General features: G+C 43.5%; 1 pseudogene; it reads left to right on the top strand.

Annotated features, from left to right (window-relative positions):
- The first annotated feature begins 4,539 nt into the window (after positions 1-4,539).
- On the top strand, positions 4,540-24,525 carry H3f3a-ps4 (H3.3 histone A, pseudogene 4; annotated as a pseudogene).
- Positions 24,526-25,594: the final 1,069 nt, after the last annotated feature.

Here is a 25,594-nt window from a genome sequence, read left to right as displayed (position 1 = left end):
TGAGAGAGACGGAAGTGTGTACTGCTGGGGGTGTGCCAGGTGCCAGCCCTTGTTTAAGGGTGTAGCTTCCTAGCAGATGTCCCTGAAGAGTGTTATAGCTGCTGTCTGTCTTTACTTTTTTCCTCCTTGGGTATCAAAAAATGCTGTTGATACTGTCAAGGACATCGGGAGTGCCACTGCGAGGATATCACACAGGATACACTGTAGGGGGCGGGGCTGTAACCAGCAACATCAGAGTCCCAGCATGCACTGGGCAGGCAAGGGTGTAGCACAGAAGACGGCAGCATTTCATTGCTGCTGGGTGTCCTCACACTGGGTGGGTGCTTGGTAAGGGAAGATTGGGAAGTGAAGGCCCTGAGAAAGTAGTCTTTCAGGGTAGATAACCGAGAATATTGTGGTAAAAGGCTGTCTGCCTCTTCCAGGGGACCTGGGTCTAGGGATCAGGCATATCACACATGGTTCTAAGTGAAGGAAGGTAGCTGGATTTAGTTGTAAGCAGTGATGTTTCCTTAGACAGTATTTGCAGAGATGATTGTTTTAAACAGTTCTATTCATATTACGACCCTACGCATAGAGATACTTAGATACACAAAGTACACAGTACACACAGAGACGGACCGACAGATGACAGACACCCTTAACAGTGTACCTGCGTCCAGAGAAAGATTTATCACTGAGGGCTAAGTGGAGTTGCTTATTCTGGTGGAGGAAATTGTACTCATGACCGTTTTAGGACAGAGTGAGTTTGGAGGCATATTATAGTAATTTACAAACCCAAACAGAGAAATCTTTGAGACCAGCCCAGCAAACCAGAAGTTGAGACGTAGCTACACTGTGGGAATAAGGAACAGGACATGGAGAGAGACAGAGAGAGAAGCACTGAACCGTTGAAGTGTAGATTTGGGGTTTATCATGGGTAAACGCTTAGATTGTGTCTATATAAGTTAAAGTTGGTGTTACATACTGAGGGCAAAGATTTTAGGCTGAAAGAGAGTTTCTTTCGCTGATTATGCTTGTGTGCATTGGAGAACAACCTAGCTGTTTACAGAGAGTGAATCACCTACAGAAGAGAGAGAGGAGTGCGTTGATAGTCGGTTAACTGGCTGGGACGCAGTCTGTTGCTGTGGTGGGGGGAGGAGATACTGTCTTGTTAGATGCTAACTGGAGAGATCGCAGATCTACATTAGGGGAGATCAGTAAAGGTTTGGGGGAACAACAGAGTAGGCAGAGATCCTAAAAGGTTTCCTCCTGGAAGCACCATCCAAGGAGCAGATGTATCACTGATGCTCCAAGTCTTAGGATTGGTTGCTCTGTAAGACGGATGGAATATCAGCAGTAAGACTCTCCATAGGTTTGGAAGTCCGTGGTACAGTCTGGGATACAGAGCCCCCAGGGTCCATAGGAGTGGGCCACACGAGGTGCTGAAGTTCAGAACGGAGAAAGAAGCTGGAGGTGGAGGGCAGCCAAACACAGACTGCAATTGAGTTAGTGTAGGAGCCGCTTCCCAGCAGGAATAAGGAAGGCACTGCTGTAATCTGTGGTGCTGTGCATGACAGGAAAGAGTGCTCAGGAACCAAGGAAGCAGGCGTCGGCCATGCGTGCAGCTGAGTCACGGAAATCCCAAAGAGTCCACCAACTCGGTGAACTTGAAAGGCAGTGGGGAATCCTAGCCAGAGCAGAGTAAACGGTACCCAATAAAGGCTTGGCTGTATTCCCATTCCTTACTTCAATCCATTAGTTGGCTCTGGAGCTTTTGTGCAAGTGTAACCGTGTGGGGTGGTTCCATCAGACTTGGGCTGTTTATCAAACTCTTTGCATGGAGGCCCCCTGGGCTGTGTTGTTGTGTCTCCTGTGCTGGGTCTGGACCATGATGCTTGTGAATTTGAACTAGGAAGCCCCAGGTAACAAAGGGTATAGTCCTTTCCCTTTCCTTCCTCCCTTTACCTCTTACTTTCAACTTCAAAGACTAACCAGGGAGCCTGGTTTGGCAGTGCTTCTCATATTGTAGTTTAAATGAGAACGGACCCCAAAGGCTCATATATTTGGATGCTTGGTCCCTGGCTGATGAGACTGTTTTGAGGGGTGTGGTCTTGTTAGAGGAGTTGTGTCACCGGAGGTGGGCTTTGACAGTTCAAAATCCTACCACAGTTAGTTCTCTCTGTCTCCTACTTGCATATAAGGATGTGGACTCTCATCTACTGCCTACCAGCTGTGGTGCTCCAAGCATGGCCGTCATGGACTCTAACTCTGTAACCATAAGCTCCAAATCAAACGCTTTCTTTATAAGGTTCCTTTAGTCCTGGTAACAGAAAAGCAACTAAGACATTTACTGCTCATTCTCAGATTTCTGAGTGTTGTTGTAAAAATATAAAAAATAAAAAAAGTATGGTTGTCTTTTACCTCTCTAGGTCGGGCACCGTGGTGCCCCAAGATATCTGTTAGATATCTTGGCGGAAACACATCCCAACCCCACAGCGGCCCAGTGTCTCCTGCCGCCGTACACTTTCCTACATTCAAACCGTCACATAAAAGAACACACAACACAATAATCTTTGACCCAATTGATAAGATATAATTGCCCACTTAATCATACGAAGCCTGGTGCCATCCATGTCTTAAGAACATTAATAATAGCCTGTAAATACACAGAGCGGAATCTTAACATCAGCCTCCATTGTCCTGCCATGGCTTCTCTCTTTCTCCCCCCTCTCCTCTCTCCTTTCCAGTCTCCTCTTTCTTCAAACTTCTCTCCTGCCCATCCTTCCTTCTCCTCCAATGACAGGCCTCCTTCTATCCTGTACCTGCCCCTCACCTGTACTTTACAAATTCAGAAGGTTCTGGTGAAGTCACCTTATTCCTGAGTACTTGACTAGGCAGCTGTCCTTGGGGCAGTGGAATTAGCATCAAAATACAGATAACTCCAGGGCAAACCACAACATCTGAGGGGGTTGAAGACTAATTATAGTCTCCTAGCCTACCCAGGCTATTTAACAGTGAGAATACATATTTAATTAGATAGTTTTCAGGTAGTATACAAGCTAGCCAAGACATAGCCCATAGATTTTAAGCCTTTTTGAAGTTAGGATAGATAACAGAGTATTCTATTTAATTGACGAAAATGATGAACTGGGTGTTAGGTATATCTTATACTTTATAAATTACAGAATGGTAACAGTTGTGCTCAGCTTACATCTGAAAGAAAAGGTTTTTTGTTTGTTTGTTTGTTTGTTTGTTTTTAATTAGACAGAGAGGGTGAAATGTGGATTGAAGTCTATATGCAGGTGAGGGCAGGCACAAGATAAGGCAAGGCCTGTTATTGGGCAGTGAAAAAGTAAGAAGAAGTGAAGATGGAGGAGGAGAAGGATAGCCCACCCCTGTGTGGCTTTAATAGCCACAGGTAGCTTGAATATCTTATAAGGGAAGGATAATTACCGGACAATTTGTCTTATCTAGGTGGGCATTTTATATCAATATCAGTTGGCTCTGAGTTTATTGTGTGGACATTTTGTGGAGTGAGAATTTATTGACATAAATCTGGTTGGTAAGTTACAAGCCTGTAGAGTTTTGATTTTCATGGGATACTGGGAATTGTGACAATGACCACAGGGGGTGGATGCTGGGAATGTGAGCAGAGTTCTGAGCAGAGAGTCTCAAGAGGGTAGCTGCTGCTGGGGCCAGAGAATAGCTAGCACCAATGTGAGGCTAGCTATGGAGGCAGAGAGACCACCAGGGACAGATAGTAGCAGGAGGTAGTGTGGCATGGTGCCCAGTGCCCTGAATCTTTTCTATTATTTACCACACAAAGATGTGTTATAGCAGACTGTATGGAAAGATGTGTGTGTGTGTGTGTGTGTGTGTGTGTGTGTGCAACACATAGCTGGTGTTTAACAAATAGGACCCCTACTAATATTGGTATTTGAAATATAGGTCAAAACAACCCAGATGTGGTGGTATATACCAGCAGTCTCAGCTCTTGGGAGGCAGAAGTGCTAGGATCAGGAACAGAAAGCCATCCTTGGCTATGTAACCATCTTTTGGTCAGCCTTTGGTATATGAGACTCCACAATTTAAAAAAAAATCAGTGGTATGTTCACATGAGACAGTGAAGAAAAGTAGAGTAGGTAGATGTATTAGTCAGGGTTTCTATTCCTGCACAGAACATCATGACAAAGAAGTAAGTTGGGAGGAAAGGGTTTATTCAGCTTACACTTCCACATTGCTGTTCATCACCAAAGGAAGTCAGGACTGGAACTCAAGCAGGTCAGGAAGCAGGAGCTGATGCAGAGGCCATGGAGGGGTGCTGCTTACTGGCTTGCTTCCCCTGGCTTGCTCAGCTTGCTCTCTTATAGAACCCAAGACCACCAGCCCAGGGATGACACCACCCACAATGGGCTGGGTCCTCCCCTCTTGATCACTAATTGAGAAAATGCTTTACAGCTGGATCTCATGGAGGCAGTTCCGCAAAGGAGGCTCCGTTCTCTGGGATAACTCCAGCTTGTGTCAAGGTGACACACAGAACCAACCAGTACAGTAGACAAGATGGCTCAGAAGGCAAAAGCACTTGCTGCCAAGCCTGGAATGCACATGGTGGAAGGTGAGAGCCAACTTCCGGTTCTCCATCTTCTTGTGCACTATGGCAACTGTTTAAAAAAATACTTGATTTTCTTTATACTATTTTGTTAGTCAAATATATAATTTAAGGGATCATTTGTTTACAGCTATGCATTACGTTGGTTAAGTGGTTAGAACAGAGTACCTCGGGCTTCTCCCTGGCGACAGAGCTATCGGAGAGCATGTTCTAACTCATACTGCACAGCATTCGCAACCAACCGGAATTGGGCTTCAGGTGACTCAGGTTCACTGTCTTTGAAGGCACTCCACACAGACTGTGTTCTCTCATCTCCTCAGTACAATCGGACTGTTGGGCATTTATTGCTAGAGCACCTGGAACGTTTGTGACAAGGTCTCAGCATTTATGGCCTGTACTCTGTGCTTGATCATTGTCTTTGAGGGCACTAAAGGCTGTTCTTGGCGGTGCTCCACATGACATTTTTACTTCTCAGTCTCCAAGCCAGGATAAAGAGTAGACAGATACCAGAGCAACTCAGCTGAGTCAGCTCATCCTTAGCCATCAAAGTCACTGCCCATTCTAAACAGAATCTCATGAAGCCGGGCAAGTGGCTCAGATTTTGGGATCAGAGTGCCTTGCACACTGGATATGATTTTAGTTTAAAGTGAAAATAGTCTATCAGTGACTGAATGCCGATTTCACCAGTTGCTTTTTTAAAGCTGAGAAACAATGTTTCACAGAGCTTTGTGTAATGAATGAGAAAGCTTTGCTACTTTTATTTTTAATGTATTTAGGAAGAAAACTCCAGAATACATAAGACCTGGTCAATTCCACAGTGTAGCAAACAGAACCAGAGCCCAGACCCTGGTCTGTCTACCCCAGAGCCCTGGCTTTGTGTCTTGCCACTCCAAAACAGATACCTGTTCTTATTGATTCTGTCCCAATAATTTAACTTATTCAAATGTATACTCTAGGCATCATCACATATCCCAAATATTATTTCTGAGCCTGCTTAGACCTGAGTGTCTTATAGCAAAGTACTTCATAGTAAAAGTAACCCAAAATACATTATCTAAATAAATACTTAAAAGCCATATTATTTTATCTTATCGAATCAATAAATCTGAACACTCTCAAGGCTTGTAAAGCAAGCAGGCTTTCAGAATAATATCAAGCAAGAAAAAATAAAATACTTACTACATCTATAACTGTATAATGACTCAGTGCACAAACGTACCAAGATATTTGCAAACCTGTGAAGTGTGATGCAGACGCTGGCTGTGGATGGCGTGACTCACTGTGACCATCTTTATCATTGTCTTTTTGAGTTTTCAAACCTCCACAATTATCACGTTGTTTCTAAGATGATGCTATCATTAGGCTGAAAGCACCAGGTGCTATTTTCCCCCATATACCTGTGCTTGAACATCAACAAAATAATTATTGTGTCAGTTTCTCTTTGGGCTGGGAAAAGTGGTCCTTTACTCAAATATGGCCCCAAAGTTCCTGAACTTTACCAACCTGGGCTTTCTCCCTGCTTCTTCCCCTCCCCCACTGCCCTGCTCCACACCCGACTGTGTCACACAGGAAGCTTGAGTTGACACCTTGGCCTGGGTTTGTACCCTTTGGCATTTGTTTGCACCTTCTGATTATTCTGTTTTTATCAGTGCTGCAGCAACAAGGGTGGGAATAACAAGTGTGTGTGTGTGTGTGTGTGTGCGCGCATGTGTGTGTGAGTGTGTGTGCATGTGTGCATGTGTGTGAGTGTGTGTATGAGTGTGTGCATGTGTGCATGTGTGTGAGTGTGTGTGAGTGTGTGCGTGTGTGCATGTGTGTGTGCGCGCGCGCGCATGTGTGTGTGAGTGTGTGTGCATGTGTGTATGTGTGTGAGTGTGTGTATGAGTGTGTGCATGTGTGTGTGAGTGTGTGTGCGTGTGTGAGTATGTGTGTGTGCATGTGTGTGAGTGTGTGTGTGAGTGTGTGTGTGTGTGTGTGTGTGTGTGTGAAACAGATTGTCCAATCCACCCTGAGCTTCCACAGAAGTTGGGGGTAGGGAGTAGGGTAGTGCTGATGGTCTCCCCCACACCTGGGAGGCAACTTCTCTTTGGGAAGTAAATACAGGCAGGGTCTGTGAAAGCTTAGCCAGAGTTCTAGCTGTTACTGGATTCTTGACAGTGAATAGACTCTTGGGGGCATGAATTGTTCTCTGTCTCCCCCCAAGGGCACATTTGTACCAATTTAATTTCACTTCTTTTATCTTTTTTTTTTTTTTTTTTGGTCAGTTCAGATAGATTTTATTTCTACATGACAAAACACACCAGTTCCTATGTTTTGCTCAGTGTCCCTGTTTTAAATGTCCCATGGAGCTACAAAGTGGGTTAGAAATTGCTTCAGTGCATCTTGGTATAAATCGTGGGCCTGTTTCATGGCACACAGAAATACCATGTGTGTAAGTTTTTGAAAAATCAACCTTCAGTGGGTGGGTTTATGTGGAAAATTCAAAAAGTTCCTTGAGTGTCTGAGGCAGGAGCATAAAGCATGCTCCCTGCATGCTTCCAGTCAGTAGCATCCCTGCAAAAGATTGCGTGTTTTCTGTGGACTGACAGCATAGTAGGGGAGTACCCCCAACTTCTGTGGAAGCTCAGGGTGGATTGGACAATCTGTTTCACACTCACACACACACACACTCACACACATGCACACACACATACTCACACACACGCACACACACTCACACACACACACACACACACACACACACTCACACACTCCATAGTACTGTATGGAGACTGAGAAGATGAGTTTCTTGCCTTAAATGGTGGAACGTTTCTTTTCATGAGTAGAAGTCTGGGGGAGGGGCAGCTTTTCTGTGTCCTCTCAATGATTTAAGCTGTCATCTGTAGCTAATTGTCAGGGGAGCAGCTCACACACAGAGATAACCAGAGATGCAGGGTTCCAACCGTGAGTGCAGCAGTAGGTGTCACTGCTTTCTTGTCTCATGCTTGTTTTTTCCATCTCTCCATCCATCTATCCAACCATCCATCAATCTACCTGTCTATCCTTCACCCATCCATCTAACCATCCATCCATCTATCCATCCATCCATCCACCCATCCCCATCATTCATTATCCATCCATCCATCCATCCATCCATCCATCCATCCATCCATCCATCCCTATCATTCATTATCCATCCATCCATCCATTCATCACCCATCCATTTACCCATTCCTATCATTCATTATCCATCCATTCATCCATTCATCATCCATCCATCCATTCCTATCATTCATTATCCATCCATCCATTCATCATCCATCCATTTACCCATTCCTATCATTCATTATCCATCCATTCATCCATCCATCCATCCATCCACCCATCCCTATCATTCATTATCCATCCATCCATTCATCCATCTATATATCCATCCATCCATCTATTCAACCATCCACCCAATCCCCCATCCATCCATCCATCCACCCACCCATCCCCCACACACCCATAAATCACTTCTTATCCTTCCCTCACTCTACCAACTTCTTCTTCCCTACTTCCTATGTTCTTCCTCCTTTCCTTTCTTTTTCTTTTGCTAATACCTTCCCTCCAATCTTTCTCTTTTCCTCCCAAGATTTTTTTTTCTTATGGCAGCCACTCTTTGCTTCAGCTATATCTTTGGTAGTTGGTCCCTTCTAATGTTAGGAACCCACTCTCACTAACACGTCATTCAGATCTTATTTTAGCATGAAGGCACACATGGCAGTCAGGTGTCTATTGCGATGAAATGCAGAAATGCAGAATATTATCAACTTTTTAAAGATAAAATCTTGTTTTGCTTCATGGTGTTGGAATTTCTAAACTGCTGTCCATTGTCCCCACTGTTTTATATCTAAGAGAGTGGGCTCTGCACAGCAGGAACTTGTGGTCACATAGAACCACTCATTTTCTGGCCCATAAACAAAGAGTAGGAAGGAGGGCAGTCCCACATTTCTCTGGACGACCTGACTCTAGTGGAGTAAGTCCAGTATGGACCCACCTCTTAAAGAATCCCCATGACTTATTAACTGTGCTAAGATGGGAACCCAGCTTTTAACAGGCAGGTTTTTGGAGATCAGTCAACATCAGATGATGGCAAAATATGAGGATTTCTCATCGTATTGAGCGAGGATGGAATTCAGTATTGAAGATGCTCACATGTGACTATGTGTAAATAGACCATACACAAGGACACACCAACTGAAACAAAGCCTCGGGCACACACTGCCTCAAGAAGAAGCAGTTGGCAAATGCCATTAGTGAAGAGGTAACAGTAATTTGATCTTTAATTGCAGAAAAAGATGAAAACAGTCACACTGTGGATTTCTAGGCAACAACGTAACACCGAGCTTACCTTAATGTAACTATTGCTTTGCATTTAGATTTACAAGAAGGAAGCTGGGGCTGTCTAACAGCTTGCACATTTCTTGTCTTGATGATTTATCTTGGGTGCTCTTTGTTGGTGGTTTTGAGTTGTTCCTCGGAGTTTTAATATAAGCCTCAAAACCATTTCTACTTTTCTGGAAAAAAATGAATACATAAAAGAAGAAGAGCAAGGCAAATGAAAACACAGTATTAACTGCATGAAAACAGACTCAGAACGCTAGCTTTTGATCCCTCCTAAAGCTGGATTTTACAAGGATGGGTTTACTTACCCATATTGAGTTTATATTGATTAGCTCATGGGCTGCAAACACTCCCAGAATGGCATCCTTCTCTAAGCAGGCTCTGTAAGAAAAGGAGTAGTGTTTTCTTCATTATGTTTTAATTCTTACAATGCACTTATGTAACAAGTTATAGATAGATTGAAGTGTGTTTTCTGGCCTATATAAAAACAATGGCATTCCCTATGGCTCTGTTTACAACTTCCTTGTAAACCATGGGACCTGTTGCTGATGTGAGATGTGTCCGATGATAGCTATTACAATCAGAATTCAGGAGCATACACTGAACTTGGGTTTGAACTGAAGAACTTTGTAAATTTCTTAGGAGAGGGACCGAGCTAAATAAACATTTGCATGGAGATGGTGCTCTGGAAAGTGTGTGTGCTTCCAACAGCCCGTGAGCAGCGGGCATGGCTGACATGTAGGGGCAGGGCAGCTGTGTAAGAGACCAGATGGATTTAGGGCTAATCTTAGGGCTGACCAGTAGCTGTCCTGGAGCAGAGTATCATGAAGATCGTCAAGTTGAATTATGAATAATATTTCATAATAAGGTCAGGATTCTTTACACCACACAAATCAGACCTGCTTGCTTAAGTGATGCTCAACATAGCCCAGACGGGGCTCTCTCCCTCTCCCTCTCCCTCTCTCTCTCCCTCTCCCTCTCCCTCTCCCTCTCCCTCTCCCTCTCCCTCTCCCTCTCCCTCTCTCTCTCTTGCTCTCCCTCTCCCTCTCCCTCTCCCTCTCTCTCTCTCTTGCTCTCCCTCTCCCTCTCTCTCTCCCTCTCCCTCCCTCTCTCTCTCTCTCTGTCTCTCTCTCTGTCTCTCTCTCCCTCTCCCTCTCCCTCTCGCTCTCCCTCTCCCTCTCCCTCTCCCTCTCCCTCTCTCTCTCTCTCGCTCTCCCTCTCCCTCTCCTTCTCCCCCTCTCTCTCCCTCTCCCTCACCCTCTCCCTCTCCCTCTCTCTGCTCTCTCTCTCTCTCCCTCTCCCTCTCCCTCTCCCTCTCCCTCTCCATCTCTCTCTGCTCCAGCATTTTCCTGGTGTCCATTAGATACAGTCCTCACAAACTGCTTCCTTTCTGTACCCTCAGGACAACAGGTAGCTCTTTTCTCCTTAACAAACGAGCCTCCCTCTGAGTACCATATACACTTGGGAAGAACTAAATTTATCATAGTCACCATGTGTGACACGCACGAGGCCATCTTTGATGTGTTTGTCACCCTCAGCTGTGGTATGGAAGGTCCTCTGAATTCACCCAGCTCAGCCCCATAGCTGAGCACCAAGGCTCACACCAAGGTCTTTAATGGATGCATGGGGACATTAGGACGGATGAATGACAAGCTGTGAGGCAGAATTAAAAATGAGAAGGGAAAAGCAAAGCCTCTGCCAGCGAGAGAGAGACAGAGACAGAGAGACAGAGAGAGAGACAGAGACAGAGAGACAGAGAGAGAGACAGAGAGAGAGACAGAGAGAGAGAGAGAGAGAGACAGAGAGAGAGAGAGAGAGAGAGAGAGAGAGAGAGAGAGAGAGAGAGAGAGAGAGATATTGCTTGTTTCTGCTAATTATGCTCCACAGGGCAGGTCTACAAAGCAGACAAAAGTACTGTCTGGAAAATGAAGATCAAGAGAGACAGATACCTCAAGACTGAAGACAAGGTGCTGTCAGGTCCTGAGTTCTTTAAATTCTGCTTTTCTCTTAAACTTTTCAGACACGGTGTAAATGCCTGAAAGGACAGGCGTGGGCGGAAAGTTCTGGATGGGAAAAGCTGGAAAAGGAACAGCCCAGAGTGGTCCAATGGCTGTGAAGATCCATCTCGGCCTCGCTGTGTCTTCATCCTGGTCAGAAGGTGTTTGTTGTCATTGTCAACCTGACTGGGTAGGGAATCCTCTAGGGCGCAGGCCTCTGAGCATGCCTGTGAGAATGTTTTCAGAGAGGTTTAGCTGAAGATAGAAGATGAATGTGCATTGTATTGGCTGGAGCCCTGGGCCCAATAAAGGAAACGAAGTAAGCCGAAGGCTCTGCTCCTAACTGTGAAGACGTATTCAGATCTTACTGTGAAGCGGAAGTGTGTCCAAAGAGACCCTTCCTCCTTAAAGATGCGTTTGTCACAGTGACAGGAAACAAAACTAATACGGCTACAAGATTCTGTGATTGGAAGAAAAGTGGCAAAGCTGCAGTTTCTCTGTACTAGGTGTTAAAAGCACGTGCAATCCTAAAGTCACCTTTAATTAAATAGAGTATTCAAAGGTGGGGGTGGGGGATGCAGAGAGAAGGAAGTCAAGTCTATGAATGGGGTCTTCCAATGAATGATTTGTCTTCACAGACCAAGTGGCACTGGATGGCGGAGGAGGGATGTGGGTGTGGCCAGGGAAGAGCAGGCTGATCGTTTCCAGACAAGTACCCTTTAGCACAATCTCACCCTCTCTGGGGTTTAATTTATTTACAAAATGGTCATAGATTTTCCCAGTTGACAACTTGACACATACTTGAGTCACCTGGGAAGAGGGGAATCTCAGTGTCTATGGGGGAATTTTTCTTTATAAAAAAAAAATCCACTCTAAGGACATAGTTGTCTTTCTCTGAGCTTACTTCCTTGTCTTATCAAGCACATTGTAGGCCTCGCAAGTCAAAGCTTAGTAAGAGAAATTCAATATGTGTTCTGCCTCAGAGTTCAACATTTTTGAAGTTATTTTTAATTCATCATTGGTAATTCTGAGACATTTCCGAAATGATGGAGCAGGAATAGCAGATTTCATCTAGTCTTGAATTGTCTTGCTGTCTTTCAGGCAGTAAAGAAATAGCCAACACCCATTTCTCATTTCTCTTCGGCTTTTTTCCCCCCAGACAGAGGCCAAGGGTACCCTTGACTTTGAGAAAATCCACCTGTCTCTCCCCCCTCAGCATGGCAGTTGTAGATGTGAACTACCACACCTGGCTCAACCCATTTAACATGCATCAATTTTTGTTACCTTTTAAAACACATTCTAAACATATTATTTTGTTTTATATGAGCACAAAGCATTACCCTAGCTGGCAGAATCAATGATATTTTCTCAGTTTCTTAAAATCAAAGGTCTGGCATTTACCTGCTCCTACTGAGGACAGATTGGGTAGATATTGAAAAAAATCAAGTTTTTTGTAATTAGTAAAATTTAAGAACATGCTTATTAGTTTTATATGTGTATGTGTTCCCTGCACACACACACACACATACACACACACACACACGCACGCGTGCACACGATTTGTAGCTTTTGACCAACAGCATATGCAGATAGCTAGACTTACTCAGCTAAACCAAAGGGAGACTTTAAATTTCTCTATAAAATATGTATGCGGTTTTCTCATTTCGCATTTCCTTATAACATTGCCTGATTAATTTTGAAAACACTACTGAAAGATTTCTCATATGAAATTCAGTCTTCCAACTCCAATTTAAGCGTGGACAAGACATGACCTTACCTAACCATTTTATTCTATTCAGAACTAGCCAGTAATTTGAGCAACTGCTCAAAGGCATTATGTCAGATAAGATAAACTTATATAAATGCAGCGGATATTCTCGAAGCATCAATTTACAGGGAAGGGTAGTGGATACCGCGGGCACAATTACAAGGGAAAGATACGTACATTTCCAGAATTACAGGGACAGCCACACTGAAAAGCAACCTGGCAATTAGGCTGCATTTGAATAAGTGGTTACGATGAGGGGGAGGAAGCAGGCACACATAAGACAAATAAGAAAGGCATTTAACTCAAAGCTGGAGAACGGACCTGTGTAAATTGGCTCATTATGAAAATTGGTTCATACAGCTGTGGAGGCTGCCGTATTCCAGGGCCTTCCACCTGCCAGCCTAGACCCTACAGAGGTAACAGGTCAGTCTTAACCCGAGGTCAAAGGGAGAGCAATGATGGGGCTTCGCAGCTGTTGATCAGGAAGGTAACAGATTCTCCCTCTAGTCATCTCTTGTAAGTCCTGGCACTGTCTTTCTGCTGTAGAGAGAGACTTGGTTCTCTAAAGTAGTCTTAGGACACGCTGTGGATACAGGCAGCACCAGCACGTGGGCTCACTGTCAAGCAGAAAGTGAATGGATTACCAGCACCCATTGCTCTGTCTTCTAAACTGCAAATACAAGATGGCCGACAAGCCCTCCTGTCCCATGCTTTCTCCTTTATGACAGACTGGATCCTCAAACTGTGAGCCCAATCAGGTGGATCCTTCATGAACGTGGTTTGACAGAGAGCATGTTGTGGGAGTGAGACAATTAATATAAAATGCTATCATCGCTGTAAAACACCTTCTGGGACACAGTCTTTGATAGTGCCCAGGCAACTCCTCAGGCAACCTGTGATCCAATTACATTTACAGATGAAATTAACACTTAAAACTCTGCTCTTGTGAACATGGTACCCACCTCTATCTCCATATACTGCAATGAATTTCCAAATAAAGAAAAAATGAGTAATAAATAACAGTTATTCTATATTCAAGAAAAAAAAGAAACAATGACCAACAATCCTCAGTAATGCCTTTGCCAGAAAAGTAAGTCAAAGTCTTCATCAAATTTAGCACTGTGATCAAAATTAAATGAATGCATCCAAGTGATGCAAATATATGACATGGATAGAGGGAAGAAATGAATCAAGTGTATTTAAGTTGTGCAAATAACAAAAATCAAGATATGGGATATTCTGGGAGCTTCAATGATGCTTGAGTGGCTTTGGATTCTGGAACACTTCAGAACTCAGACTATTGGATTAGAGCTATTTAAACAGTAAGGACCATGCCATTATGCCAACCTCCAGGGACTCCTGAGTGTGGGCCTCTCTGGTCCCCATCATTTCGATCATTTCAGAGAATGATAGTCAACTTGTTGAAGAAGATCAGAGGATGGCTACAGGAACAGCTTCTGCAGTGGACCTGAGGTCTACGTTTGTTTGTGTAACTAACTCTTAGCACTGTCTTCTGTGATTCTTTTGCATTTATTATGCATTTTAGATGTTTAACTTTCTGCAAGAGGCAAGATGATGCCAAGCCTTGTCCCCAGGGACTCTGGATCCATCCCAGGTTCTCTGAATTGGGCGGTTTTGATTGTAGTTTCCCATTTATCTTAATTCCAGGACACGGAGATGCTGAGAAACTCTCTAAAGGCCTGGTATTGTGAAGCAGCTGTTGAGTTTCCTGTAAAGTCAGGATGAGTTACCCAGGGAAATGGGAACTCATTTATATGGTTGTTGATTTAGGGGTTAGAGACATCCAAGTTGGTCAGGTATTAGACTGAAGTTGGATTTACTGGTTGAAGCATCTTTTCATTTTAAACTAAAACATCCAGGCCAGTAGAGCGTATGGGAACAAGTCATCTGTGGGTGCTTATTTAGGGCATATTTATTCTTCTGGCAAACCTTACCTCACGTCTACAAGACATTGTCCCTAGCTGTCATTAAAACCACATTGAAAATATCTTCCAGTCAAGCCAGCTGCTGTAGAATTGTGGGAAATCCAGGAATGGCAGAGATTTCCTTCACCTAAAGCGGCATCCCAGGAGGATTCTGGGACAATTGTATGGCAAAGGGATTTTATAAATCCACAGAGGGCCCGTTTCTACATTTGTTGCTCCGGGTTGGTTTCTGCTGGTGACAGAGTAGATAGATACTCATGGCAGCCATAGCCAGGTCATGGTGGTGGTGCACAGAAGTCTCTAATGCCCGTCTCTGTCAGTATGACTCTTTTGTAATGGGCCACAGATGATTCAGTGACATGAATGTGTCAGCAATATATCCTCACACTGTTTGCCCATTCATAGATGTCTATCCGTATACTGATTTGTAAATTTCCTTGTTACTAATCTTTAAATCAACTCCCCGCCCCCACCCCTAGTCACTGTTGTGGTCCACAACAAGATATGATTGTATCTGACTATTCCCTCAAGGAAGGTGAAGGCCAGATGTGCAGCTCAAAGTTCTGCCTGTCAGGAGGATTCTCTTATGCTATCTTTGAAGAACATCCAAGAGAGAAGCTGTCGTGTTCATCTGGTCATTGTTGGGATGGCTTCAGGTCATGTGAAGGATGCTTTTGTCTTCTTTTCAAATACGTGTGCTAATGCTCTCTTAAAATGATTATGTAAGGGGCTGGGCACATATTTCAATAGATAACAGTACTGTCTATGTTAGCCTGAGGATCCAAGTATGACCCCCAGAAACCACATTACAGAAAATGTCCAGTTAGGGTGTATGCATCTGTAATCTCGCTGTCTCTGTTGTGAGGTGGGAGGCAGAGATGGAAACTGTCAAGCTAGCTATTCTTGAAGAAGCAACAGAAATTAGAGAGATAGCACCTAAATAAGGTAGAAGGCAAGAACGGGCTCCTGAAAGTTGTCCTCTGACCTCTACACATGTGTGACGGTATGTGGGTATCTGTACTCTCACACACAAATACACACAGTATATATATATATATATATATATATATATATATATATATATATATATACATATATATTTATTTAATGTAGGTAGATAGGTAGATAGTTAGACAGATAAGTGAATAGGTAGGTAGATAGGTGAATGGATGGGAAGGTGGATATATATATATATATATATATATATATATATATATATATATAACCTTAGGAAATATTTTGAGTCATAACGTGATGGAGGTCTTACAGCTGGGATTGTTACCTTGATAAATGAACTGCCTGAAGCCCATAACTCTCACCAGTGTGGTTGTCTGTGGCAGGGCAACAGACAATGTCTTCTACCAACAATGTGACCAACATCAAATTATAGAAGGCAGGCATGCTGATCGTCTGAGTCTCTGGAAGAAAACAAAGACCAAGCAAGAGTCCTCTCCCTGTATTAGTGTTTAATTAGAATGGTGATGATGTTTTCAAGTCAGAGGTAAAGAGGGAGAAGTTGAACTTTCCAGAAATCCTCCCAGCCCAGGAAGATGAAGAGCTGTGGTTTTGCAGATGGGATATGTATGTTATCGGGTTTCATTGCTGTAATAGCCGTGCTGTTACTTGTAAACAACACTCAAGGCACCACTTAACTGATTCCTTGGACTTTTACTCATTATTTAGAGTTCCTGACATTCATCAAGGTGCATCTATGGCTGGCAGGTACCAGGCGAAAGCATTAGTGTTTGGTACCGGCGCTCTGCCTGTACAGCAAGCTGGCCTGTGACTGTAGAACCTGGAGGAGTTTTGCTGAGCAGTTCTACCGCTGTGGGGCAAACAATAGAAAGAGATGAGCAACAGATGGGAAACCCTTTCTTTAATACCTTAGAGCAGCGGGTGTCAGCCTTCCCACTGCTGCGACATTTAACACAGTTCCTCACGTTGTGGTGACCCCCAACCATAATGTTATTTCATTGCTATTTCCTAGCTAATTCTGCTACTGTTATAAATAGTAATGTAAATATCTGTGTTTCCCAATGGTCTTAGAGTTAGGGCTGGGTTGTTTGGCCCACAAAGGGGTATAGCCAACAGGATGAGAACCACTGCCTTAAAAAGATTTGGAGAAGTTTCTATCATTTTGAACACACACACACACACACACACACACACACACACACACACACACACACACAAAGTTAACAAGTATGTCATAAATAAAAAAAATGTTATTTTTGAAGCTGTTGTAAAGTCTTTGCTAGAAATCAGGTAGCAAAAAATCTCCTTGACTCTCCTCAATCTGGTAAAAACCAAACCAAACCAAACCCCAAAACAAAGACAAAAACTCACCTTCCAGTCCATTTTTATTAGCCTCTGCATAACGAAACTTCCAGCCCTGCATCATGAGGGTTACCAGGATCAATCTTCTGAGTCAGAAATCAGCAGGCTTTAGCTGGCTGACTCAGAGTACACACCGCAAGACTCCGGAGATCTCTGAGCTTGGATGGCGAGCTCCTACCCTGAAGAGGCTAGAGTGTTCGGTATTTGTTCAGTGTCTTCCTAAAGTGACCTAATGAATTTCCAAGGCATTTTGTCCTTTTACTTTATCATCCAGCCTGTCCCTGTTTGCTCTTGCTGACTTCACGCACTGGTGTGACAGCACCTGCGTGGGTAACACAACAATTGATAGGCGATGTTGGGAGAAAGTCAGACAGCACTGATTTCACACAAGAGAAGCATGGGTGCGATACTAGCTCAGAATGGCACCTTCTCACAAGAAAGATAAGGCACAGCTTAGCAGAGGTGACAGGGGCTCAGGGAAGAATGCCCTCCTCATCGTTGTCCAATGAAGGCAAGCCACTTACACTCAGAGTCTCAGCTGTGGCAAAGGCCTAGAGGGAGGCATGACTGCCATGAAGGCACCTAGGACCTTCAGCTCAGTGTTTAGTGAGTTGCCAAAGGTTAAGTATGAATATAAATGATATTCATACAGCCTCCAGAGCTCTAGACTTGGGAACTCTATACTTGCCAGCAGGCTCCTTTTCAGAAACTTCCACTAGATGCTCATAAGAAGTATGAGGTAGAATAGGAGATCATGGGAAGTGTTTCTGGTGCTGGCCCAGGGAAGAGGCTGGCATGTTTGTGGGAAGGCTGGAAAACCTGGCCCTTCCTGAATGTGGCTCTCATAAAGGACAGAGCCTCAACTATAGAGGGGATAGGGCAGCAGATGCCCTCAAACCCTGAGCATCACACTAGGCCAAAGATAAATCACCCTCTTTGGAAGCACCCTATCACTGCAGCACTTGCGAGCCATTATGTATAGAGGTATTAACTGTCTACTGTGGGAATGGAGAAACCTACTCTCATGTATGACACAAGGCAGAGTTTTGTCATCATGACCAGGAAAGGGAAAGACATTCAGAAAAAGCTGCCTACAAGACCCCAGGTGAAGGTAGGGTTTGTTAATGATGAATACTTTACTGAGACAAAAGAATACAAGCCTTTATCCAAATGTGGATGTTAAAATAACTACGATTAGAGCATTGATGTGGGGGTGGGGGCAGAAGTAGCCAGAATACATGAGAAATTATGACAGAGAACAATGAACTGTAAGGATCACATAGCTTGAAGTATCTGTATCAACAAGGAAGATGAAGAGTCAGAGATTTATTTATTTATTAGCAGATGATATATTTTTAAATAAGCATATGGAAAGCTAGGTCAAATGCAAAAATAACCACAGGCTGTTAAAAAAAGCCAGATAATCTGACATGCGCATCCTCAGAGAGAGGAGGTTTAGTGGGAAAAAGGCAACATGGAGAGAGAGAGAGAGAGAGAGAGAGAGAGAGAGAGAGAGAGAGAGAGAGAGAGAGAGAGAGAGAATGAATTGTGGAGCAAAGGCCACAGCCGAGAAGCCATGGCATGTGGGTCCCCCTGGAGGGCTGTGCACTTTACAAGCTTGATTCAGAAGAAATTCCTGGGCACCCTTGACCTAGTCTCAATCCCATTGCTGAGCAAATACACAGATAGAGGGTGATTTAGAGGAGAAAGAATCTCTTTCAGCTTACAATTCTATGTTATAGTCCATCTTTACAGGTAAGTCAAGGTGTCAGGACTCCAATAAGCTAGTCACACCACAGCGAGGCAGACAGAGAATGAGTGCATGCTGATTGCTAAGCTAGCTTTCACTACTTTTATGTACTCCAGGGCCCCCAAACCAGGGAATGATGCTACCCACTTCTGGGGTGGGTCTTCCTATCAATCAAGGCAATTAAGGCACAAAATTGACATATCCATATCATTCTCACCCGAAAGGCTCACAGGCCATCATCGAAGGGATCAGACAGAATGTTGTAGCATCCAGAGGTCAGGGAAGTAAGTGTCTTCTGGACATGACAGGGGATGAAAGGCAGTGGTAGATGCCCACAGAAGATCGAAACAAGATTAAGCCAGCCAGTATTCTAGCATGGAGAAAGGAGGGGCCCAGAAGTCCTAACTAGAGAGGTGCTGATAGTTGAAAGCTTCTGGTGGGTGGAGAGTCAGTTTTCTTTAAGGGTGTGGCCCCTAGTTGACCAACCATTCCCCAGTCGATGTCTCCCCTCCCCCTCCCGAGTAAATGGGCAGCATAGATTTTTGCTCTGCAACTTACCTTACAAAAGCTAATTTCTGAGGTTACAGGTATGGCAGAAGCAGCTAAACAGTGATGGACACCACCGCCAGTAAAGGAAATTAAAACAAAGACACAAAGTTTTCTGCAGGATGAGAGCTCTCTGTGCATGTAGCAGACAGCATCCTTGGAGGGAACATCTGAGTCACCATGTTCACTAGCAATAAGATGTTTCTGAACTCCAGTATCTGTATTTGCCTTCCTATGTAAACAGTTACACCACCAGATCTTGGTGGGGCAAATGTCAATGTTTCAGGGTCCACCCATCTGAAGTCCTCTTTGGGGGAAAATCCTATTCTTTCTTGAGAATCATAAAATACAAGTTATTCTCATAACTTTATTCTTCATAAACGGGCTTGCTTGCTTACTGGACTATCTTTTTAATCCTTCTAGGCTCTAAATTACATTTTCTATTAGGGGAGCCTAGAAACTGCCTTATTCATTCCTTACATACTCTATATCCCACTTTCAGAAGAATAAGAGATGAAATCAGAAAGTGTACTTCTCAGCGAATGGCTGTGATTCAGAATATTCAAATTGTTTTTCTTCAGATTTTTGAAAGCTGTTCAAAAAGAATTCAAAGGGTTCTAATGACATTCCATTGGAATACATAAAGACACCTCAGAGATGTCCTGAATTCCCTTGATGTGGTGATGTAATACCAGCATGGCAGCTGTGTGGAAGACTCTGGTAGATTCTTCACATCGTTCACTGTCATTGGAAAAATGAGGAAGGGCATCTATCGTTCGCTTACTTCTTACCCAATGCTGTTTCCAGGTGACTCTGATGCTGTCACTTAATGATCCCCATAATCCAGAAAAGGGTGGAGATAGATGGGCTTCAGGAAGGTCAGAGGGTGGTGAAAATCCTGAGTTAAAGACTGAGAAGGAAGAGAATACAGATGTACTAAGTAACCTGTTTGGTGTGCTGTTTAGAATCAGGTTACCATGACAGAAGCTACCCTCATCTTCAAAGAGGAACCTTATTGAGAAATTATATCCATAGGTTTGTCTTGTAGGGAAATCTGCAGAGCAGTTTCTTGATTAATAATTGATGAGGATGGGGCTACCCCACTGTGGAGAGTACAACTCCTAGGCTGACATCCCCAGGTTCTATAAGAAAGCTATCCTAATAAGCCACAGAAGCAAGGTAGGAAGCAGCACCGCTCCATGACCTCTACATCAGCTCCTGCCTCTGGGTTCCTGCCTTCGATTCCTGCCCTGAATTCTCTTGAAGAAAGACTGTGACCGAAGTTATCAGCTGAAATCAATCCCTTCCTCCACCAATTGCTTAGGATCACAATTTTTCACAGCAATACAAACTCTAACGGAGACACTTGATAGTCAGAGAATCAGTATCGGATCTACTGACTTTGCAAACCTGGTGGAATTCATCAAGTTCTAAAAAGCCTTTCCACAACACTGTTGAGAAAGATCACCCATATTGTTGCAATGGCAATGATAAAGGCAAAAAAAATATTTCTACTTCAAAGACTCTGCTTGCCAGAAACTCTAGCTGCTCTGACCCTTCCAATTCTTCTGTGGCTCAGGATTGGGTAGCTCTCAGTGAACTTGGTGGTGGATATTCATTGTCTTCAATTAGGGGGAGAAAAGGAAAATGAAAGACTATAGATTTGAAAATGGAGAGATCTGTAGAGTTGCAAGGGCATCCCCCTTTCCTCAACAAGCTGGGCACTTTCTACATTATTTTGCCCTACTATGTGCTCTCTTTAACTATTAACCTGGCTAAAGAGAGTGAGCAATAGTGGTTCCATAGCCTAAACATTCTTCTGCCACCAAACAAATTAGCAAATTGCCTTTTGATTTGGCCTCACTCATCTTTTGGGGATATGGGAAGAATGAAGCCTGGGTTGTCCCTACAATGTGATATGGATGTCCTGTGGTCCAATTCCTAATGGAATTCTTGCTTGCATCCTAGTCCTCATGAGCTGTCTCTACCGTCTGAGTTTCTGCCAGCATTGTGGTCCATTGAAGCTTTCATGGAACTTTCTGGTACTGGGAAAGTTAGATCTCAGGGAGGAAGCTTTTTGGTCAGATCCAAGTCACATCTCCTAAGACATGACTCCAAATATGTAGTGTCTTCAGTAATATGGGCCTATGTTTGACATCTAGGAAGCAAACAGGGGCGACAGCAGTGACCTATATTTGTTTGGGAGTCCAGGTTATAAGTTTTAATGCCAATCCTCCATAGAGTCCCAATTATGACACCTAGGGCAAACTTCTAAAGACTCTACAATCTCCACCCAAAAGCCCCAATCTGCTATGAACCAAGTGTGCAAACCTGCAAGACTATAGAGACATTTCATATGAAAACCAAGACTAGCCTGAGTCTCGGAAGGCACAGATAATTAGTTCACATTCTTCCAGTTGTCTGTGTGAGGATTTTATGGGATGTCATTAGCCTTGGGTTCATAAGGCAAGCCCGCTGGCCTTCTAAATGTGGGTTGATGAGACAGCTTGGGTAGATGACAACTTGTTATGAGTCTCAACAGAGCCAAGCAACTGAGGACAGTGGAAGTTTTTCTCTAGTTCCTTGATTTGGGAATTTAATTGACATGGAGGTGACTCACACCATCTATGACCCTGACAATTCAATGTTCACAGTCACACTGGGATTTTCCTTAGAGGTCACACCTGCAACATTCTGAGACTAAGCCTCCAAGATCCTATGCCCGATTTTTCGCAAGTCACTTGGATAGAATCAGGTCATATTGGTTCTGTAGTTCTGCAGTATGGACATAAAGCTGGACCTGCGGAGGTCTACATACATGCATAGCATTCTCCACACACGCCCCCCCCCCCACACAGAGGCAATATGCTCTGAAAAAGAACAGCACATTATCATCATGCAGAACAATCAGGAATATGTTTCTAGCAGATCTCTGGGTAAATCATGACCTTTAACTTGATAACTTCCATATGTGAAAAATTCAGTTCAATACACATGCAAATGGTACCTTAGGATCATTTTATACTTGCTATTGCTGCTGTGCTGTGAAGCCTGAATTGAACTCTTAGCCTCTTAGCCATGCTTTCTTTTAACACACACACACACACACACACACACACACACACACACACACACAATTATCATCACTAGAAGATTGTACAAGAAAGACAGTAGCTATCTGTGTCTGACCAGATGCGTCTTCATATACTCTATTGAAGTTCCTTGCTTTGACGATTGTTTCTCACTGTACCAGGTACACTTTTGTTCCACTCATGTCTGTGGAGGACAGTTTCCTGGCTGCTGGCTGCATTAGAGTGACTTCCAATAGCATCTCTACACAGATTTTTTTTCCTGAAACCTCCATCATTAGAGACATTTGCATGTGAAGCTTTCTGTGGGCATATCGGGCTATGTCATTGTGACAGGTCACTGAGACTTGCCAATGTTAGACTGGCACTTTGCTTTTACATTGGTTTTAGTCTTAATGAGGCCTCTGAGTGGTGAGGGATGACTGGCAGAGCAGTGATCCCCAAGTCCTTACTGTCCTCGCTCTTCCAGAGGAAACACCAGTGAAACAGGTCTGTCTTCATTCTTCTGATATCCGAGCCCCAGGTGGATTATTAAATATTCCTAGAATACATCCACCACTCAAGGTTTTACTCCAGCTTCCTTTCTTCCTCTAAACTGCACCATCTTTCCTTTTACTTCCTTTATGCTGAGAGAGAAAAGGTAAGCATTCGAGAAAGTATTTATAATTTTTGTTCTGCTCTCCTGGGAAATTATGAAAAAAAAGTGTGCTTGTTCACCAATTGGAGATGGCTCAGAATAAATTGAAATGGTTATGAGGCAAATTATTTGTCTTTTTCTTAGGTGAAATATAGGAGTTACAAGAGGAAAATAAGTATAGTGGGCCGGCAGTGCTTGTGTAGTTTAGAGGCAACCGCATCAACACAGGTGTTCTTTTGAAGGATTGCTTTAAAAACCTGTTTCTATGGTAACCACATCATATCTGAGACTGAAAAGAATTAATGTTGACTTGAATTGGGCCATATCAACTTTCAGACAATCCATGTAGATTCCAGCAAATATACTCTGTGCTAATACTCTCCTGGAGGTTCAGACCTTGGTACCACAGTTATACAGTCTGCCTAAGTGTGTCCTGTCTGAGTTAACGGGTGGGCATGTGAGTTAAGAATTGTAACAGCTCACCCACCTTGTTCTACATGACCGTCAAAGACAAGTGTGCAAGGATGTACTTCCCTCACGCTTACCAAGAAGACGTCAGAAAACAACGGGCTTTCGCCTGTCTATAGGCATACACTTTAGCTTCACCTCAGACTGAACATTATATAATATTAGAGACAATCAAAACCTTCTCTCTTATCTCCAGGTCTTTTTTTTCACTTGGCTCTATGTGCGTGTCTTCATTTTATTGGTTTGCTGTATGGAAGAAATTATAGGTGTTCACAGCCTTCACCACATCGCTGCCCTCTAACGCCAGCACTGCTTGTCACTTGCTGAGCTCCAGCTGAAGGAGAAGGGAGTTAAGTAAGGACGTGCCCATACCACGGCTCATAGAAAGCAGACTGCCCACAAATCCACCAGCGGCAAAGCACCCAGGAAACAACAGGCTAAAAAGCCCCCTTGCAAGAATGCACCTTCTACCGGAAGGGTGAAGAAACCTCATCGTTACAGGCCTGGTACTGTGGCAGTCTGAAATCAGACGCTATCAGAAGTCCACTGAACTAATGATCGCCAAGCTCCCTTTTCAGCATCCAGTGCAGGAAATTGCTCAGGACTTCAAAACAGATCTGCGCTTCCAGAGCGAAGCTATCGGAGCTTTGCAGGAGGCAAGTGAGGTCTATCTGGTTGGCCTTTTAGAAGACACCAACCTATGTGGTATCCGTGCCAAACGTATAACAGTTATGCCAAAAGATACCCAGCTAGCATGACTCATAAACAGAGTGCATGCCTAAGAGTCCACTATGAGGGGAAACATTTCAATCTCAAAGAAAAAAAATTTCCCTCTTCTTCCTGTTATCAGTAGAATGTAAGGTTTTTTTTCCCATGGGGTCAAAGGTACCTGAGTACATAATTGTGAGTGGAAACCTAGGGGACAGAATCAGGTATTGGCAGTTTCTCCACGTTCATTTGTGTGTGAATTTTTAATATAGATGCAAGATGTAAAGCATTAATGCAAGCAAAAAGTTTCAGTGAACACATTTCAACAGTTCAACTTTATGACAATTATAAATAAACCTGATAACCATTTCTGGACAATACCAGCATTTGGATTTTTAAAAAAATTAAGTAAATTTCTTATTGATGACAACTAAATGAAGTTTGTAGCACTTTTATCACACAGTAGATTCCACCCACTCACTATACATTTCTAACGGAGTTGTCCTACATGCAAGTACAGGTTTTATTATTTATTTATTTATTTATTTGTTTATTTGTTTATTTATTTATTTATTTATTCATTCATTCATTCATTTGTTCATTTATGTATTTTCAGAGCTGAGGACTGAACCCAGGGCCTTGCGCTTGCTAGGCAAGCGCTCTACCACTGAGCTAAATCCCCAAGCAAGTACATGTTTTTTGATGTTATCTGTCTTCTGTCCTGTTCCTGTAAGTTTATTATTAAAATACATCGAACTATTAAAAAAAAGAGAGAGATTAGTCTCTGTTAATGGTCATCAACATTCTTTCTGTGAGATACATGGAAAGTCCTCCATTACTTTATCCTTTGTTTTCATATTTGCTGAAATAATACTCTGGCAACTCTTTTTATTGGATTTTTTAATTTACATTTCAAGTGTTATTCCCTTTCCTGGTTTCCCATTCATAAACCCCCTATCCGATACCCCTTCCCCTGCTTCTATGAGAGTGTTCCCTCTCCCCAACCACCCATCCCTTCTCACCTCCCCACCCTGACTTTCCCCTACACTGAGGGGTCCAGCCTTGGCAGGACCAAGGGTTTCTCCTCCCATTGATGCCCAACAAGGCCATCCTTTGCTACATATGCAGCTGGAGTCATGGGTCTGTCCCATGGGTAGTGGTTTAGTTCCTGGGAGCTCTGGTTGGTTGCTATTGTTGTTCTTATGGAGTTGCAAACCCCTTTAGCTCCTTTAATCCTTTCTCAATTCCTGACTGTTAGCATTCGCCTCTGTATTTGTCTGATAGAGTCTCTCAGGAGACAGCTATATCAGGCTCCTGTCAGCATGCACTTCTTGGCATCAGGAATATTGTCTGGGTTTGGTGGCTGTATGTATATGGGCTGGATGGCCAGGTGGG

The sequence above is a fragment of the Rattus norvegicus genome, chromosome 1, assembly GCF_036323735.1.
Source record: "Rattus norvegicus strain BN/NHsdMcwi chromosome 1, GRCr8, whole genome shotgun sequence".
NCBI classification, from domain to species: domain Eukaryota; kingdom Metazoa; phylum Chordata; class Mammalia; order Rodentia; family Muridae; genus Rattus; species Rattus norvegicus.
This window is presented reverse-complemented; position numbering and strand designations above follow the sequence as displayed.